General features: G+C 35.4%; 1 protein-coding gene across 3 annotated transcripts in view; it reads left to right on the top strand.

Moving 5' to 3' along the window:
• The window catches only part of CSMD3 (CUB and Sushi multiple domains 3), a 1218611-nt gene that overhangs the window by 377824 nt on the left and 820356 nt on the right, over positions 1–20431 (top strand). The gene's annotated exons all lie outside the window — the stretch shown is intronic.

Below are 20431 nucleotides of genomic sequence, written 5' to 3'. Positions count from 1 at the left end.
TGTGTAGAATACAAATGTTTTCAACAATATATCTGTGCATCTTAAATGTGATAGGTTTAAAAGTTTACAGAGTAAATCAATTTTTTCTTTCTCTCATTGTTTTATTCCTTTTTATTCCATGAATTTTATATATATGTATACATACCCACACATATACATACACATATATGTTATAATACATGCAGTCATGGAAACTAGATATATACATTACTCAGATCTATGCCTTGTAAGAAGTATAAAACTTTTTTTTAACTTTAGAAATCGTATGTTTAAATACCTATTTAAAATTTTTAAATTTATGTTAAAATTGAGGATAATTTTCTAAATGAAGCAACAATGTTTTTATTTCCGCTAAAGAGAACTGATTGTACCTACTTGCTTAAAAGTAAATCTTCTCATGGGAATGTCATTTTGGCCATTGAGAGATTTTTGTAAAATGATTTGATGTGCTGTAATGTTGGACACACCATAAGACATTCTACGATGTGAAATGTTGTCAGCCTTCTGAATCATATATCCTATTATATATCATATGGATATGGATAGCATACACTCATGTAATCCCTGAAAATATTCTCTTTATCAATATTTATATGGATTATAAACAGAAAATAAATATTTCAAATTGCTTCTCCTAACTTTTTACATTCCTTTCTAAGATCATTTTTAATATGTGCTAGCATCAGATCTTGCTTATTTGAAAAGGTTCCATACAATTGAAAATGTCTACATAAAGGCACAAGTCAATGTACCATAGAATATAGTTTGCCCTTTTGTTTCTGAGATCTTCATATTTATTGATCTGCTTTTCTGTGTTGTGTGTGCTGTGATTTTCTGTTTCCTATTCTTAAAAAATAATTGTTCTTGTCAGTTGATCTGTCAACATTATGTAAAAGCCAATTATGTATTGAAAAGTAGACAGTTCATTATTAATATTAGCACCACTGACTTGCATTTTAGAAGCCCTTAGCACTTTTTTTTTTTTCTACTAGAACAGAGAAAATCAAAGAGTGCAACTTAGTAGTCAGGAACCTCTAGGATATGGGTCCCTGGGTACTTTGTTTGCTGCACTCAGGTGTCCTTGAAACTTTTGGAGAGTTCAGAGTATAAAAGCTGGAAGGCATATGACTTCCCTCCTCTCTCTTTTTTTTTTTTTTTTTTTTGAGACAGATTTTCGCTCTGTCACCTAGGCTGGAGTGTAGTGGCGTGATCTTGGCTCACTGCAACCTCTGCCTCCCGGGTTCAAGTGATTCTCCTGCCTCACCCTCCTACGTAGCTGGGATTACAGGCACCCACCACCACACCTGCCTTATTTTTGTAGTTTTAGTAGAGATGGGGTTTCACTATTTTGACCAGGCTGGTCTTGAACTCCTGACCTCAAGTGATCTGCCTGCCTCGGCCTCCCAAAGTGCTGGGATTATAGGGCTGAGCCACTGCGTCCGGCCTGAAGTCATTTGACCTCTATAAAAGACTTATAAAACACAAAATGCTGTATACTCACTGGTTCTAAGAGTAGAATTCAAAAGTTTGGATAGAGAAAATATTCAGACTTGTAGGGTTTTCAGATCATTAATGTAACTGAGTTTGCTTATTCACATAAATTTAGTTTACTGACAGAAAGTGAAAAATGAAAGTAGACACAGGACAAGGAAAAAGAACACTGACAAATCTACCACGGTTCTTATTTTTCTGCTGTCATCTTAATACCATATCACAAGGATAATGCAGGTCCAATGAGCCTACCTGACATGCAAAATCATTATGCAGAATAAATGCAGTCATGTTTAATAAAATACTATATAAAAGTTTAAGAAGTATGTAATTATTCAAATGTAATCATCTTTCTTTTTTAATCTAGAGTATTCTTTCAGAAAAATGTTGCTTCATGTCATAAAATACTGCTTTATAAAGACTTTAATATAACTGACAAAAGCATGAATTCTGTGGATTGTTAAAAAAGTATCCATAGAAAAGCTGTATGTATTCACTTTATTGCCACTCATTTTTCCGAGTAAGAATTGAAGTTTGGCTGGGCGCAGTGGCTCACCCCTGTAATCCCAGCACTTTGGGAGGCCGAGGTGGGCGGATCACAAGGTCAGGAGATCGAGACCAGCCTGGCTAACACGGTAAAACCCCGCCTCTACTAAAAATACAAACAAATTAGCTGGACGTGGTGATGGGCGCCTGTAATCCCAGCTACTCAGGAGGCTGAGGCAGGAGAATGGCGTGAACCTAGGAGGCGGAGCTTGCAGTGAGCCAAGATCGCGCCACTGCACTCCAGCCTGGGTGACAGAGCCAGACTCGGTCTCGGTCTCAAAAAAAAAAAAAAGAATTGAAGTTACATCAAACTATCTAACAGTACATGGTCCCATATTGGCTATTATTTCAGAGTTGCTTTATTTCCTTAGGAAGTCTGTCTTTCCTCTTTGGTACACTAGGTAAGCATACATATAAAACAAGATGAAACTTTACAAGATACAGACCTAATTTCAAAGAAATTACAGTAGTATTCTAAAACAATATTGTGTCAGTTACGGATTCTTTAATATTTGATTATGCTTGCCACTGCGACACACACCCAGACCTATCCTGATTATTCATAGAATCAAATGCACACCACTAAGCAATATAATTAGTAATAATTTGTTCCATTATTCTACAACTGTCTGGAGTCATACATTTAAGCATTCACAAATTCTCAAGAAAAATGTCATAATTCCTGAAGTAACTACAAATAATTTAAAAATTCTAGGATACTTATTTTGATTATCAAAGATACTTGCATCTTTCTTTTTGTAAAAAGAAAAGTTTCCAATTAAGACAATTTGGTGAACAGAAAACTGGGATTTAGTTGTTCAACATTTTTGGCTTTTCATTCTGATAAATTCAAAAATGGAGGAAGAAATCCTGATTGTTCAGTTAATTTTTGACAAGATTTAACAAATAATATACTGTCTATGTGGTTCACTTTGGGTAACTGAAACCAAATAGCACTTTTGTTTTGGACTTCCACAAAAACAAATGAAATATTAGAATTAGTTTATTCCAAAATATTTATTAATCACATTCTCTGTGCCAGAACCGTTCTATATTTTGAGGCTGCATCAGTGAACAAAACAGAAAATCCCTTCCTCACGAGGCTTACATTTTAAGTAAGAGATAAACAAGAAATATAAGTGAAGAAATGGTAATTAAATATTTTACGGTAACTATTAGAAAGTGGTAAGTGTTAATGGGGAAACAACAGGATGGGATAAAGGATACAGGCATCCATCGGGGCTCAGCTCCCTGAGTGCATGTCCAGCCTCCCTCAGACCACTCAGAACTTTCTCTTCTTCCACGGAGGCCAGGCTTTTGCTGTGCACTTTCTGCAGAGCTCCATCAACCTGATGGTGTATACCCTGGCCTTGGCCAACTTAGTCGCCTCCTCTCTGAGCTCAAAAGCCAGATAGAGCAGAGACGCAGAATAAACTCTTCCTGGCACAGCCTGCTCTCCCAGGACCTGCTTAGCATCATGTCCCTCTTTTGGAGACCAGATCTGCCCCTAGACCTTTTGTGAGAGGTTACATCTTCTGTAAAGTGTGAGAACTGGAGAAGACTCCACGTCCTTCCAGCCCTGGGATTCAGAAATTTCCGGGTCCCCTCAGCCCCTCACCCCTCCAAATCCCTGACTCCCTTATGATCCCTGTACTTGTATCAATAAAAGCAGCAGAGGCTGTGGAGAGCTCTTTGACGCCGGCCTCCTCAAGCCGGGGGCAGGACTTCAGCAGGGCATAAGCCAATCTCATGTCTGGCATAGGTTGTTGGTGGAGAAGAGTCGTCCAGGAGAGGCCTTGACAGGAGGGGCAGCCAATCGACGGCCGCATCCAGCAACGTTGAGGGCGGGGCCTCTTGTGATTGACTCGGAATGAGGGAGTTTTGCGTTCCTGTCAGGTGAGAGGCCCCTGGACTTCGGAAGTCTTTCAGAGGGAGACAGCTGGGTGGCTGGCTGCTCCTGTGGAGAAAGACTCGGCACAAATAAGTCGGTTTTTTTTTTTGTTGTTGTTTGTTTCTTTCTTTCTTTTTTAAAACTCCGCAAGAGGGTTTTAGGGCTTTTTCTTTCCCCGTGGCTGTTGTTCCCTGTGGGTTGGGGCCTTTCCCTCACACACCTGGGGTCGCACCTCGTGTGGTTGGCGTCAGCCTGACTGAGACAGTCGTATCCCAGCAAAGGTCTGAAGGAGGCTGCTGGCTGGGCGATGAGAATAGTGGAAGCGCTTGCCAGGCTGAGGGTACTTCCCGATAGACCACATGAGCTGAGGATCCAGAGTTTATTTTTCTGGAATTACTTCAATAAAAGGTTTGTTCGTAAAACATTTAAAAGTAAATCGATTCAGTCACTTAAAGGCGGGCAAAAGTAAAAACGGTCGTTTACAAATTTCCCAGATATTTTGGTCTAAAAGAAAAGTCTGTGAAAAAAATATATACAACTTGTCTTATGAAAAGAATTATTGTTAGGGCTTGCAGGAAAAATCAAAACAAAACAAACTCAGTATTTAGAATTTGTACTCTTCTCTCTACTATTAAAAACAACAACAACAACTGAAAGTAAAATGATGTGCAGAGTTTCGTGCTGGTGAGGCACAAGTGTAAGTTGAATTTTAGCGTGAGAAGAAACATGGAAATAGTTATAATTTTTCATATTAGCAGACGTGTATGCTATCTGAACCACACTCCAGTTTTCAGTGTTCAGTTCAGGTGCTAGAAGAAGTCTTCATGATACAGCATATGAATTTTTAAGATTGGTAGATTTATACTTGCTTTGTTTATTAGTTGCATTTGCTTTATTTTTTTGTTTGAATTAGAGGAACGGGATCAATGATTTTAATTTAGAAACCATAGACTAGAGTAAAATTAGAATTTAGTGGCATATAGACCAGCTGCTTTTACATATTTAAAGGCATATATTTAGAAGAAGAATTAGATTTATTCCAAATAACCCCGAAGTTTGTGTTAGGACAAAAAGACAATAACGTGAGACGTTTTGGTTGAAACGAATAAAATTCCTTAAAATGGTACAATTATGGAAAGGGTGGTGTCAGGAATGATTGAGTAACCAATATTTGTAGGTATGCTTTTAGAAAACTAGTAGGACATTCAAAAAAGCATTGCAAGGCGATTGTTCTTGGTATCATAAGCAGTTTTTTTGTTGTTGTTGTTGTTTTGTTTTGTTTAGCCCCTTCATTTAATCAAGATTTAAAGAGAGTATGGGTACTGGACGTTTTTTCTCTATCCTTAAGGAATAATAGTAATACATGTAGACAAATATTTATGGGATTTTTAGATCGTTGCACATAAAATAGAGGCAATATAAAGTGTTATGGGATCAAGATGAAACGCACGTTTCACAGAAAAGTGAAAAAGTGACATTTGAGCTGAATATTTAAGGATAAGTAGTAGTTTGTCAAGTCAGTTGGGCAAGTCCTCAAAATATATAATCAAAATTATTACAACAGCATCCTAACTAGTTTCACACTCTCCAGACAAGATTTTCTGTACTTTATCTTTTCAGACAGAAGAAATATCAGCATAAACAAAATTACAGAACAATAAAATGCAAGGGATATTTGGGGAGAAACTGGAGAAAATAGGTTAAAAGAGGATGAGATAGTATAAATTAGCGGTTTTTAAACTTTGGTAACGTGGGCCACATTTATGTTGATATATTCACAATTATATTCCAGTTCCAAAAAACTAGTACTAATTACAGCATTTTCTTTGTTATTAAATATGGCATATAAGAATCCACTAAATTTTAAGGAAATGACTTTAAGTTTTTGGCATTTTACTTATTTGTAGTGAAAAGATACTTTATAGAATATTGTATGATTATATCTGCTCTATGTCTCTCAAGAGTTGGGCTGTGAATTAGTCTAGGCTGGGATAGTGTTAGGGTCAAAATCAGAAAAAAATGTTTAACAATCTTTATCTATTCATTCAACAGAATTTACTGAATGACTACTATCTATTATGGACTGTTCTAGACACTGAAGACAGTAACATTCCTTTAGAGGAGGTAAATTCCTATTAAAAATTGAAATTGAAAAAGTGAAGGAAAACAAAATTTGCTATTTCGTATTTCTTACTGTTAATAGGATTTTCTGTTCTGTCTTGTGCTTGTAAAACTTCCAACTATCCTCCAAAGTCAGAGTATCATAATACTTTGAAATATCAGTCTCAGATATTAATTATCCCCATTTCTTCATCTTTTCAAGAAGAATTTAGTGATGGAAACACTGTTGTTATCTTCGTATGTTTTAGTGTCTAGTCTATAACACTGGACAAATTTTATTGATTTATAAAACCACTGACCTATATGAAAAGAATTTAAGGTAGGGCAGAGTGAATTCATGTAATTATAGGATTCTACTTATATTTTAACTTTTAAATTTCTGCTTTTTAAAATCCTAGGATATGTGATGGAATGGGTTTCTTTCTTGAGATTTCTCATTTATGTGCTTATAAAATCATATTTGTCTAATTTTATATCACAGCTTTATCCTCAAAGAGTTCTTTGTTTTTTTTCCAAAATTAAGCCTAGAACAATGATTTCCTTTTAGGAAGAAGTTGCTTCTTCTAAATTATTAGATACAAAATTACTAACTAAAGATGGTTGTACTTGATCATATATTTTGTTTTTATGGGTTCAGACTTTCACTATATTCTTATTCTTGCTTTAGCTCAAAATTTGAAATCTAAGTTACAAAGAAACATATTTAATAGCAAAACATTTTTCAAGAATAATTCAGTCAGCCAAAGGCTTTAAAAGAGTGTGGATGAAATAGGGAAGGGGGGGGAATATAATTTTCTTCTCTAAATTTTCTTACATATTATAAAAAATGTTTTGATCACGGGATACTGAGGATATTGGGGGAACTCTGAAGTGGGGTGGTTAACATAGCTTGAACAACTTCTGGAAACATTTTCCTGTTAAAATGATGCTGACTTAAGTCTCTAAAAGTCTGGCATAATAAAACACAGAAGAGGAGATAACAGAAGACATTCTACAAAGAGAATAAAACCTGTGTAAAGGCTTAGTTATGATACAGTAGATGTCTTCATAAAAGTGCAAGATTTCGTAGCAAGAACAAGGCAAGGAGGGAGAAGAATTGAGAAGTGATGATTAAGACATAAATATAAGTTAGATCTTGCAGACCCTGCATATTTGTGTTTAAGGGTGACCTATTATGTATGTGTTTGAGTACCACTGATTTTAAGATTCGTGTGACAACAATTTTTAGAAAGAATACTATATTTGCAACACATAAGGTGCAGAGAATATTTTTTTAGAGACACGAAACTAGTTAGGATGCTATTATAATAATTTTGATTATATATGTTGAGGATCTGGTCTAAGTCCTGATTGTTCAGAAGAAGAATATTTAGGAAGTAGGAGTAAATAATAATTGATGACAAGTTGGAACTAGGTGGAAATGCAGATTGCTGGACTGAAGAACAACGTGGAGGTTGGCTTCCTTCCATGCAGTTAGAGGCCAGGTTAAAAGCAGCACATTTAAGGTTTATCTGGCTGGATGATCTATTATATTTTCCTTCAGTTGTATTATTTCCATTTCCTTCTTTTATATGCAATCAAAGTTCCCGGCTCCACTCATATTCCTATATTTCTGTTTGAAAGTACACTTGGTATTTAACACTAGAAGTTCAGATTTAAATAAATAAAATTTGAAATTGGAAGAGTTTTAATTTTGAAAGGAAAAGACACATAAATCTAGAGAATCCAGAAGAATTATGTAAATAATACTTAAAATTGAGAAGAGACATCAAGAAACTAGGCATAAGATAAATACACAAAATACATTAGAAAAATTATAACCAGTTAGATTATATTATAATGCTAAAATACACCTCTGCAAAATGTAAAATAAAGAGTTTTCCTACAAGAAAATGTGCAGGTACTATAAAGAAAACTATTTAACTTCACTGAAAGATATCAAAGAAGACAGAGATAACTGCAAAGACATAGTATTAATCTTATACTTTTGCTGTCTATCTGGTATCTGTTCTCATTGGTGAGTCTATTCTAATTGTGATTCTACTATACTAGTTTTTTACTGTTTCTAACCATGATCCCTGCTGTTAATTCTTTAAAAATGAGTGCAATATAACCCCAGTGACAAGCTCAAAGTTCTTTTTCAGCAACTCAACAAGTTTGAAAACAAATGCAGGTGGACATAAAAATTTACAAAAAAATACAAAGTGAAGCTAGTCTTTCATGACATGAATGTAGAAATACAAAGAGATGTGATCATTTAAAAATGTTGTAGATACATATTAAAATTGAGGAAATCAATACAACAAAGCATTAATTCTAGTATGTATTAGAACATAGTTTAGATAAGGTAGGAATTTCCATAAGCAAATGGAGAATAGAGTATTTCAAATGGTACTGAGAAAACTGACAGCTGCATAGGAAAAATTCAATCAATATCTCATCTCCTACTTTGAAGCAAGATATATCTCAGGTTCATTAAAAATTTTAGTGTATAAAATAGAAGCAAATGTATATCGTAGGAGGTACACAATGAAGATTCATTTAATTTCTGTAGAAAAAGGTTTTCTAAGCATAAATGCAATTTGGAAAATCACAATGAAATAATACACACATAACAGTTTTTTTTTCATGAAAAAAGTTTAAAAAGGCAAACAATAAAGTGGGGAAAAATAAAAAAGTTTAATATCCTTAGTATAAACATAACTCATACCAGTTGATAATAAAAATGATATACCTCAAAATTAGGCTGTTCCAAATCCCTTTAGATTGGAACTGATGGTGAGCAAAAACCTCCCAAGGCTCCTCCAAGTGGTCTTTAACTGATTTTCTAAAAGTTTCGGGTCTAAGTGACAGTCCTGTATCACTTAGCAAGGACAAGGTAGGGAGAAATTGAAGAATTTTCCCCCAATGTGAGGGCAGCACAATGACATCCCAAGGCGAGGGTGGATGAGAAGTGAGAGTCAAATTCTAACATTTCTCTTCCTATTTTTATTCTTCCACACGAAAGCCTGACTTCCCCATCCCTAATACGCAGAGGGGTACAAAGTAGGACACACACATTCCATTGTTGGAGAAAATTTCTCAAAGTTTCCCTTCCACTTTTTTTTTTTTTTTTTTTTTTAAGACGGAGTTTCACTCTGTTGCCCAGGCTGGAGTGCAGTGTCGTGATCTCGGCTCACCAAAACCTCTACCTCCGTGGTTCAATTAATTCCCCTGCCTTAGCCTCCCAAGTACCTGGGATTACAGGCGCACACCACCACTTGTGGCCAATTTTTTTGTATTTTTAGTAGAGACCGGGTTTCACCATGTTGACCAGACTGGTCTCGAAATCCTGACCTCAGGCAAGCTGCCCAACTCAGCCTCCCAAAGTGCTGGGATTACAGGCGTGAGCCACCGCGCCTGGCCCCACCTTTTTTCTCTGTAGGGCCTCTGGAGTTATCCTTGGTGTGTGGGGGGAATCCAGAAACAGAGCAAGTTATTGGTCTTCTCTCTATTTATGCTCACTGTCTTGGTGCATATCTAGAAATGTTACTGTAAACACCATATGTATATACTGGTGACTCCTTTAGCCACCTGTGTATTTGATATCAATACTTGGACTTCTAAACACTGTAAACTTAACATCTCCAAAACTGGGCTTTCACTGTTTCCCCCAGATTTCAACATCTGATGGCCCTCTCCACCTAATCAAGGATCGTCCATCTCTCCAATTGCTTAGACCAAGAATTTAGAGTCATGTTTGACTCTTTCCTTTCTCACAAACTCCGTTGGCTCTCAGCAAAATTAAGTCAGAAAGCAACCTCTCTATCCACCTCCATTGCCATCAATTCTATTCCCAGAACATATCAGCAACTATCACTTGGTTATTCAAGTAACTTCCACCTGGTCCTGCCCTAACCCTACTCTGTTCAACACATCAGCTCAGTTTTTATCAGATGCAAATCAGACATGATATTCCTCTGCTAAAATGTTCCAATGGCTTTCTCCTTATGAAAAACTATAATCACAAGACTGTGCAATAATCCTGCAAGGGCATATAATACCTGGCCCACTGCTATCTTTCCAACAGTATTCCTAACCACTGTCTTTCTCGGACACTCCCCTCGAGTTACAGAGTCCTGCTCAAGGTTCCATGCATATAGATGATATATCTCATATAACTACATGGCTTATGTCTTCACTTCCTTCAGAACTCTGCTAATAGGACCATTATCAGACAGGTCTTTCTCAGACCTCTGACTAACCATATATCTCTCTGTACCACTCACACTACTTAGTTTCATTTGTAGAGCTTATCACTACCTGGCATGCTGTGTACTTACAACATCATGTTTATTTTGTTCCTCTCCAACAAGAGTGCAAGCTCTTTGAGGATGATATCTTCGTCTGTTGTTTTGACTCCTAGAACGGTACCCAACACATATAAAGTGCTCAATTAACTTTTGTAAGAGAATGTTGAGTGAAAAAATAATTCTTGAATAAATTAAAAGGAAGGTACTATACTATTTTATTTGATGGTTTTCATTTTGGAGTATGGGCATATGTATTTTTCTTTTATTAAAATTTTTGTTGCCAACTATCTGACCAATTCTGTACTGTCCTGTTTTTCATTTAAATAGTCCTGATACGATTATTGTTCTCCCTTCCTTCTTTCTTTAAGTTTTTACTACTCCCTACTCTCACAATCCATATATGCCGCTTATGTGCTTTTATTTTTTTCTTCTCTTTCCAAAAGACAAAACTCAAATAAAAGTGTGTGGAGGCCATGAGAAATATAGTTAGTGTGATTAGTATCCTGGAGGGGACAATCCCATAATTAATGTTTTATATAAATAAATGCCCGATTATTTGTGCTTATGTATGCAAGGGTGTATGTAAATTGTGTCTGTTGTGAATATATCTCTCATAAGCTAATTGTATACCACAATTTAAATTTCTTGTAAAAGTGAAGTAAGCAACCCATTTAATTAAGGGTCTTCCTGTTGAACATTGTTTATCTGAAAGTTGGTTATATAGCATTTAAAATTAAAAATACAAATATGTGTAAGATTCCAACCATAGATATAAATACTTATGTTTTGATGTATAAACATATTTTATCTTTAATTCAAACTGATAGGAAAAAATGCAAATACAACATGGTTAATTTTTTTTTTACTATGGTAGCTGTTCGATGAACATTACTCATTCAAATAAATTTATGGAATTACGTACCATGAATTTTGTACTACAATATTAATTCAGTAAACGTGTAATTCAAAGGATTTCCTAGAACACTAAACCATAAAAAATCAGCTTTAAAATACATTTTATTTTTAAAAATTACATTTAGAGAACCCTAAAGGAACAAAAATTATATCTGGGCTGAAATATGGTACAGAAGAGACTCATTCCCCATTTGTCATGTTAATAGTTATTAGCTTTAAAATTGGATAAAAAAATAAAATGGCATGAAGTAAAATGAAACATCCCCAAAGAAAAAGCATTCATTTTCTGACTATAACCATTATAAATACTATCAGTTTGGAGACATATTTGTATGGGAAATCCAGAGGCAAATGCATGTTGGGAGGGAGGGATTTTATATTATGGTCTTTCTTCTCTTGAGTTGTTTTTCCTGTAAGGGCTCCCAATAAGGAGTTCCTTTCCTTTCCTTTCATGACAGTGAAACTATACAGGTACTTTTGCTGGACACTTCCTGGAGCTGCCAGAAAGCACACACTCAACTTGTCACAATATTTTCCCCTCACTCAGAGTATAAAAGAAGATGGGAGAATTTGCTAGGCCATGCACCCCTTGATTCCTCAGTCCCTTTACTCTCTTCTACTTCATTGTGCAGTAATTTCCATTTTTGCTGTAATCTTGCTAAATTCTATTCTGTGATTGCTCCTCACTAGCATGAAAGAGCTGACTCTATATCTGTTTTATTCATTAATATGCTTTCAGAAAGAGTACTTGGCATATAGAAAACATTTGACAATTCAATGAATGGTTTCTTAGCTTAAGAAAAAAAATACCTCAATATAAGCACGATTTATTTTTTGTGATGATTTTTATGTTATCTTTATGACTATATCTAACTGTAGATGTTCTATTACATATATGTTTTATATTCCAACTACAGTCTTTTTATACTGTTACTGGACAGTCTTTCATCTTTGATATCTTTAAATAAGTAATACACATGTTGACACCTATGTAACTTATTCTCTGTCCCTGCCCTTTTCCCCCAGTCCATTTTCTGCCTAATTGTCTACAGACCCTCTTGCCCTCTGGCTTCCTTTTGGTTTGAGCCATGAGTGGAACTGATGTTTTCCCTGTAACAGTCCCAGCCACCAGCTGTCATTCTGCACAGGTATTTCCATTTTTTTCAAATAGGAAATACATAACCCTTGGTGCCACACCATTCCATTTTGATTCCTTTGCCACAACTCCATATAAATAACCCTTTTATTATATTATTTTCAAAATTCTTCCTGAATGTGCTTACAGATTTTGCTGGAGAATTAAGAAAATATGAAATTCAGTTTCCGTTTTGTTTTTCTTTGTTTTGCCTTTGCATAATAAATCCATTGTCTGATCCTTGCCTGATGTCCTAAAACAAATTTAATTTGAGATCTTGGAGTTTGGAGTTTGATAGATATTGATGTGCAACGAAAATTAAAAACAGCAAGAAAGATAATTATAGTCATATCTCTAAAAGAATACCAATACATTTGTTATTTTTTTCAAATAAAATTATAACTACATCATAAAATTGTCAATGTAGTACAAGATACTGGGATTTGAGGTATCTTGCTTGTAAAATAGACCAGATTTTGCTTGTAAAATAGATTGTTAGAAAAATCAATGAAACGAACACAGGAAAATAAAAAGATAAATAATGTAGAAAATAACATCTTTCCTATCAGACATTCTTTTGAGAGGTATCAGTTTTGAGAATGACATAAATAGAAAACAAATGCATAGTATATACATTTTTAAAAAAATATTGGAAATATATTAAAGTAATGAAATTGAAGACCACAGATATTATTAGTGATTTCAAGCTTTTTCAAGTACTTTCAAGCTTATATGAACATAAGATTAGTACTTAAACTGCCAGATATCAGATAAATAAAATAAATGTTAATATATACCTGATTATGTCACTATAAATTGTAATGCTCCCTTCTCTTAGAATAACTGGAATACAAATCATGTTGGTTTTCTTATCAATAAAATAGCAATATTTGCAATATACATCTATTTCAAAGCCACATACCATGAAAAATTTCTATTTCATTGCATAGTGCATGGGTATTCCTTTCTGGAATTAAATAAAAAAATGCACCTGAAACTGTATGCAGTCCATAGCAAATAGCTCTCTGTAAATACTGTCTTATTATTACTAATATCAGCCTGCAAAATGCATGCACAGTTCACATGCTAAAATATCTCCTTAAATGTTTTTGGTAAAGACTTTATGTAAAGAAGTGAGAAAACGAGGGAATTTTTTTTTAAATTATTGTACTTTAGGTTTTAGGGTACATGTGCACAATGTGCAGGTTTGTTACATATGTATCCATGTGCCATGTTGGTTTGCTGCACCCATTAAATCGTCATTTAGCATTAGGTATATCTCCTAATGCTGTCCCTCCCCACTCCCCCCACCCCACAACAGTCCCCGGAGTGTGATGTTCGAGTTTTTGAAAGTTCCAATATCTTCCATAAATCAGGCTTAACAAGTTTTGCAGGTTAACTATTCACTTATTTACCCAGAAATATGCAGACCTAATGTGAAATAGAGATAAACTACAGAAGAAGAGTAATATTTGTTTAAATAAACAATTTTACAAAAGGTTTTGCTTTATATGTTTTTCTTTGTTTCTTTGATTTTCAGAGGGAGAAAGAGGGAATGGGCAGTACAGTGGGATTGATTTGCACCTTTTCTAGATTTAGCAGCCACATCCTTTCTGCACATGTTGCTCTGTAATTATCTTTAAAATTTTACACATTCTCCTCATAAAATAATGTACATATATATGGTATTTGGAGAAACAGATCAGTGGTGCTCTTGAATAGGTAATTGAAGACACATATATCTACTGTTGAGTAAACCTGAAGCTGTTACATTTCTAGTCCTAGGAATATAGGAATAAAAGTTTTATTTAGTGATGAAGGTAAAGATATTTAAAATCCAATTTTAAATTCATAAGTATTCATATATTGTGCTTAGAATAAGAAAAATGATGGAAAAGTTAGGCATTACACTTTCCATGGATTACCTTGAACAGACGCACTGATCATTTATTTCATGTTCAACATTTACCATGTTCTTTAATTGCAATAACCCTCAAAATTGTAAATGAGAAAATATGAAGACTAGAGCCAACATAAATATTAATTTTGTTTAGTTAGTCCAATGAAAACAATAAATAAAATTATTGATCTCAAGTAGATAAAGTAAGTAGCTGGCTCATTTATAATTTTTTTTTCTTTTAAAACATTGGCTTTCTAAACCGGTCTCGTGGGTACTGTATCAGTACAAGAGGCCTAAAGAAAAGTTGTTATAAACAATAGTTTAATTATGGGAATGGAATGTATTGAGAATGTAATTAGGGCAAATAATGAACGCATTTCTTTACTGTGCAAGGAAAAGCAATTTAGAATATTTATAGTTTGCATGTACATTTGTATATGTACTAATAATAGTTGAGGTTTGTTTCCTCTAACCATAGGGAAGATGATCTTTTCCAGAAAACTTCAAATACCTCTGATACTTTTATTTCAGTGAATAAATTTCTTTTTCTCCAATTTTATGCCTCTAAGCACAGTAACATTTTGTTAATGTTATTGACAGGCAAGCCAAAAACATCTTAAAATTATTTTTTTCTTAGATGTATTGATGTATATTTTATGTACAGTAAATTTCATTCTTATGCATAAAACATTATGTATTTTGATAAACATATACAATCATATAGCTGCAATAAAGATATTAAATATTTACCTCATGCCAAAAAGTTGCTTCATGGCCCTTTGTAGTTACTTCCTTCTTGTTACCTCCAGCCCTCAGCAACTACTGTTCTGATTTCCATTTGTATAGTCTTGTCTTTGTTCAGAATGACATTACATCATATAGTATGCATCCATACAGTATACAGTATATGGATCTTTCACTTATAATCCTTTTGAGATTCATCTATGTTCTTGAATGTACATACACTTGTTTATAATACTGCCTTATTACTGAAATATCTATGTCATCTAATGATAATCCATTTTCATTCCTGAGGAAATTTGTATTCCTCCCTATCTTTCTTTATTTGATCAGTCTAGGAAAGCATTTATTGATTTTATTGATTTTTTCAAAGAACAAGGATTTAGAGTTTTTTTCTCTTTTTCTCCTTTCAATTTCATTGCTTTGAGCTCTTGTCATTATCATTCGTTTACTCCTGCATAGATTGTTTTCTTTTTTCTCACTTCTTAAAATGGAAGCTTAGACAATTCTAACTCAATGGTGTAATACTCTATAAAAGTTTTTCTATGTGCTGTTAATGTTCTGGTTGTTGATTGTTAAAATCTCTAACTGTAGTTGTAGATTTGTCTATTCCTTCAGTAGTATCAGTTTCTGCTTCATGTTAATATACATGAATATGGTTAGATAGTTAAAACTTATTGATGAATTTATTTTCTATCATTATGTAATATTCTACTCTGGTAGTATTCTTCATTGAGTGGTCTGTTTTGTATAGCATTAGTTTAACCATTCTTCATTTGATTTGATTAATATTTGCATGGTATATTCTCTATAGTTTTACTAATAATCCATTATGTATTTCTGACACCTTTGCTGAGATATCATTTACATATGTTGACATTAGCCCATTTATAGTGTAAGTCAAAGGGTATTTATTATATTCAGTGTTCCGAAACTCTCTCTACTAATTTTAAAAGTTTTTCTTCACTCCTAGCAGAATACATACACTCATTAGCAGTAACTCCCCATCTCCACTACCAAAAGCAGGAGCACTGGACAATTACTAATCTACTTTCTTTATTGTTGCCTTTATTGTTGCCTATTCTGGTTGTTCTATGTAAATAGAATCATATAATATATGATATTTTGTGACTATTGTCTTTCACTTAATATGATGTTTTCAAGGTTATTCGTGTTATAGCATGTATCTGTACTTCATTTTTACTGCTGAATATATCACATTTTGTGTATACATTCATCAGATGATGAACAACTGGGCTGTTTCCAGTTTTGGGTTAGTAAGAGTAATTTTGTTGTAAATTTATGAATAATTTTGATCTAATATTTAAGGTTAAAACCTTTTTATTTTGAAATAATTCACATTGAATTGCAATAAATAATACAGAGAGATCCTTGTATTAGTCCGTTCTCACACTGCTCAGAAGATACTAATGAGACTGGGTAATTTATAAACAAAAGAGGTTAATTGACTCACAGTTCTGCATGGATGTGAGGGGATGGGGCTCAGGAAACATACAATATAAGGTTTGCATAAGGCAAAGGAGAAGCAAGCAAATTCTTACATGGTGGCAGGAGATAGAGAGAGTGTACAGGGGAAATTGCCACTTTTTTTTTTTTTTTTTTTTGAGACGGAGTCTCACTCTGTCACCCAGGCTGGAGTGCAGTGGCGCAATCTGGGCTCACTGCAAGCTCCATCTCCCAGGTTCACGCCATTCTCCTGCCTCAGCCTCTCCCAGTAGCTGGGACTACAGGCGCCCGCCACCACCCCCAGCTAATTTTTTGTATTTTTAGTAGAGACGGGGTTTCACCGTGGTCTCGATCTCCTGACCTCATGATCCGCCCGCCTCGGCCTCCCAAAGTGCTGGGATTACAAGCGTGAGCCACCGCGCCCAGCCGAAATTGCCACTTTTAAAACTATCAGATCTCCTGAGAACTCCCTCACTATCATGAGAACAGCTTGGGGGAAACTGCCCCCATGATCCAATCACCTCCCACCAGATACCTCCCTCAACACATGGGAATTACAATTCAAAATGACATTTGTTTGGGGTTACAGAGCCAAATAATATTATTCCGCCCCAGACCCTCCCAAATCTCATGTACTTTTCATATTTCAAAACCAGTCATGCCTTCCTAACAGTTCCCCACAGTCTTAACTTATTCCAGCATTAACTCAAAAATCCAAGTCCAGAATCTCATCTGAGACATGGCAAGTCCCTTCCACATATCAGCCTGTAAAATCAAAAGCAAAAAAAAAAAATCAAAATCAAAAGTTACTTCCAAGATACAGTGCAGGTACAAGCATTGGGTAAATGTTCCCATTCCAAGTATGAGAAATTGATCAAAACAAAGGGGCCACAGGCTCCATGCAAGTCTAAACCTTGTTGGGGCAGTCATTAAATCTTAAAGCTCCTAAATCATCTCCTTTGACTGTATGCTTCACATCCAGGGCATATTGATGCAATGGATGGGCTCCCAGGTCTTGGGCAGCTCTGCCCCTCTGGCTCTGCAGGGTACAGCCCCTGCGGCTGCTTTCATGGCTGGCATTGAATGCCTGTGGGTTTTCCAGGCACATGGTGCCGACTGTCATTAGATCTACCTTTCTGGGGTCTGGATGGTGGCCCGCTTCTCACAGCTCCACTAAGCAGTGTCCCAGTGAGGACTCTGTGTGAGAGCTCCAACTCACATTTCCCCTCTACATTGCCCTAGTAGAGGTTCTTCATGAGAGCTCTTCTGCCTGGACATCTAGGTGTTTCTATACATCCTCTGAAATCTAGGTGGAGACTCCCAAAGTTCAAACTCTTGTCTTCCACATAACTGCAGGCCCAATACCACGTGGAAGCCACCAAGGATTAGGGCTTGGACCATTTGAAGCAATGGCCCAACCTGTGCCTTGATCCCTTTTAGGCATGGCTGGAGCTGTAACAGCTGGTATGTGGGGTACCAAGACCTGAAGCTGCACAGACCAATGGGGCCCTGAGTGCAGCCCAGGAAGCCATTTTTTCCTCCTAGGCCTGGGATGGGAGGAGCTGCTGTGAAGTTCTCTGACATGCCCTAGAGACATTTTCCCCATTGTCTTGGCTATTAACATTCAGCTCCTCATTACTTATGCACATTTCTGCAGCTGGCTTGAATCCCTCCCCAGAATATGTGTTTTCCTTTTCTACCACATGGTCAGGCTGCAAATTTTTCAAACCTTTATGCTTTACTTTCCTTTTAAACATAAATTCCAATTTCAAACCATCTCTTTATGAATTCATATTAAATGTACGCTTTCAAAATAAGCCAGGTCACCTCTTGAATGTTTTGCTTCTTAGAAATTTCTTCTGGCAGATACCCTAAATCATCTCTCTCAAGCTCAAAGTTCCATAGATCTCTAGAGCAGAAGCAAAATACCACCAGACTCTTTGCTAAAGCATAGCAAGAGTAACCTTTGCTCCAGTTCCCAGTCAGTTCCTCATCTCCATCTGAGACCACCTCAACCTGTACTTCATTGTCCATAGTACTATCAGTGTTTTGGTCAAAACCATTCAACAAGTCTCAAGGAAGTTCCAAACTTTTCTACATCTACCTGTCTTCTTCTGAACCCTCCAAACTCTTCCAACATCTGCCTTTTACCCACTTCCAAAGTCGCTTCCACATTTTCAGGTTATCTTTATAGGAGTAACTCACTCTGCTGGTACCAACTCTCTGTATTAGTCTGTTATCACACTGTATAAAGATACTATCTGAGAATGGGTAATTTATTAACAAGGAGGTTTAATTTACTCACAGTTCCACATGGCCGGGAAGGCCTCAGGAGGCTTACTATCATGGCAGAAGGCGAAAGAGAAGAAAATACTTTCTTACAGGGCAGCAGGAGAGAGAGAGAGAGGACACACAGGAGAAACTACCACTTTTAAAACCATCATATCTCATGAGAACTCCCTCACTATCATGAGAGCAGCAGGGAGAAACTGCCCCCATAATCCAATCACTTCCACCAGATCCCTCTTTCAACATGTGGGTATTACAATTCAAGATGAGATTTGGGTGGGGACACAAAGCCAAACCATATGAACTCCATATATTGTTCACCCACTATCCCCCAACAGAAGCATTTTTCATAACTATGGCACAATATTACAACAAGAAAATTAGCATTACAATTACAATCCACTGAACTGATTCAGATTTCACCAATTTTGCAGGCATTTATTGTGAGTGTGCAAGTGTATTTTATTCTGTGCACTTTATCACTATGTGGATCCCTGTAACCATTACTATAGTCAAGATACAGGGAAATTCCATCACAAGAATCCCTTCAGCTATCCTTTTTAGAGCAACATCTATTTCCCACCTAACCTGCCCAACCATAACACCTACTGACCACTACTCAGTTCTATATATCTTTAATTTTTTTCATTCCAAGAATGTTATATGAATGGAATTACATAACCTGTAACTTTTGAGATTCGTTTTTTCCTTTGCTCTTAATGTTCTGTTTTATACACAATTACCATGAGATTTATGCAAGTTGTTGTGTACATCAGTCGTTTGTTCCTTTTTAATGCTGAGTAGTATTCCATGATATGGATATGCTACAGTTTGTTGAATCATTCACCTGTTGTAGACCATTTGTGTTAAAGTCTGGGCTATTATAAGTAAAGCTACTCTGAAGATTCATGTACAAGTTTTTGTGTGAACATAAGCTTTCATTTCTCTGGGATAATGAGTACTCAATAGTACAATTTCAGAATTGCATGGCAAGTGTGATTTTAGTTTTATAAAAAACATATTCTTTTCCAGTGCTGATATACCATTTTACATTCATGCCAGCATTATATGAGTGGTTCAGTTTCTCTGCATCCTCACGTTTGGCATAGTCACTGTTTTTAATTTTAGCCATTCTGGTAGGTGTATCATAATACCTCACTGTGATTTTAATTTGCATTTTCCAAATAATATCTACTCATATAACTATTTGCCATCTGTAAATCCTCTTCTGTGAAATGCCTATTCAAGTCTCCTCTTATTTTGTGAATTTTTTTTTAACAGTTGAGTTTGGGAATTCTTTATGTACTCTAGATATAAGCTCTTTGTAAGGTGTATGATATATTAACACTTTTTTTAAAATTTTGTATTTGTCTTTTCATCTTTTGTTCAGTATCTTCTTCATAGCAGAAGTGTTTAATTTTGATGATGTCCAATTTTTTAATTATTTTTTATGAATCTTGTTTTTGGGCTTAATTCTGAAACTCTTCACCTAACTCAGGATCTCAAAGATTTTCTGTGATATGTTTTTCTAAGTGTTTTATAGATTTACTTTTAAGTCCATGATCAATTTTGAGCTTTCAAAGATCAGTTAGCTATAAGGATTTGGGTTTATTTCTGCAACCTCTATTTTGTTCCATTGGCCT

The sequence above is a fragment of the Symphalangus syndactylus genome, chromosome 7 (assembly GCF_028878055.3).
Source record: "Symphalangus syndactylus isolate Jambi chromosome 7, NHGRI_mSymSyn1-v2.1_pri, whole genome shotgun sequence".
In the NCBI taxonomy this organism is placed as follows: Eukaryota; Metazoa; Chordata; class Mammalia; order Primates; family Hylobatidae; genus Symphalangus; species Symphalangus syndactylus.
Note: the sequence above shows the minus strand (reverse complement) of the source record. Positions and strands in the feature narration are given on the sequence as shown.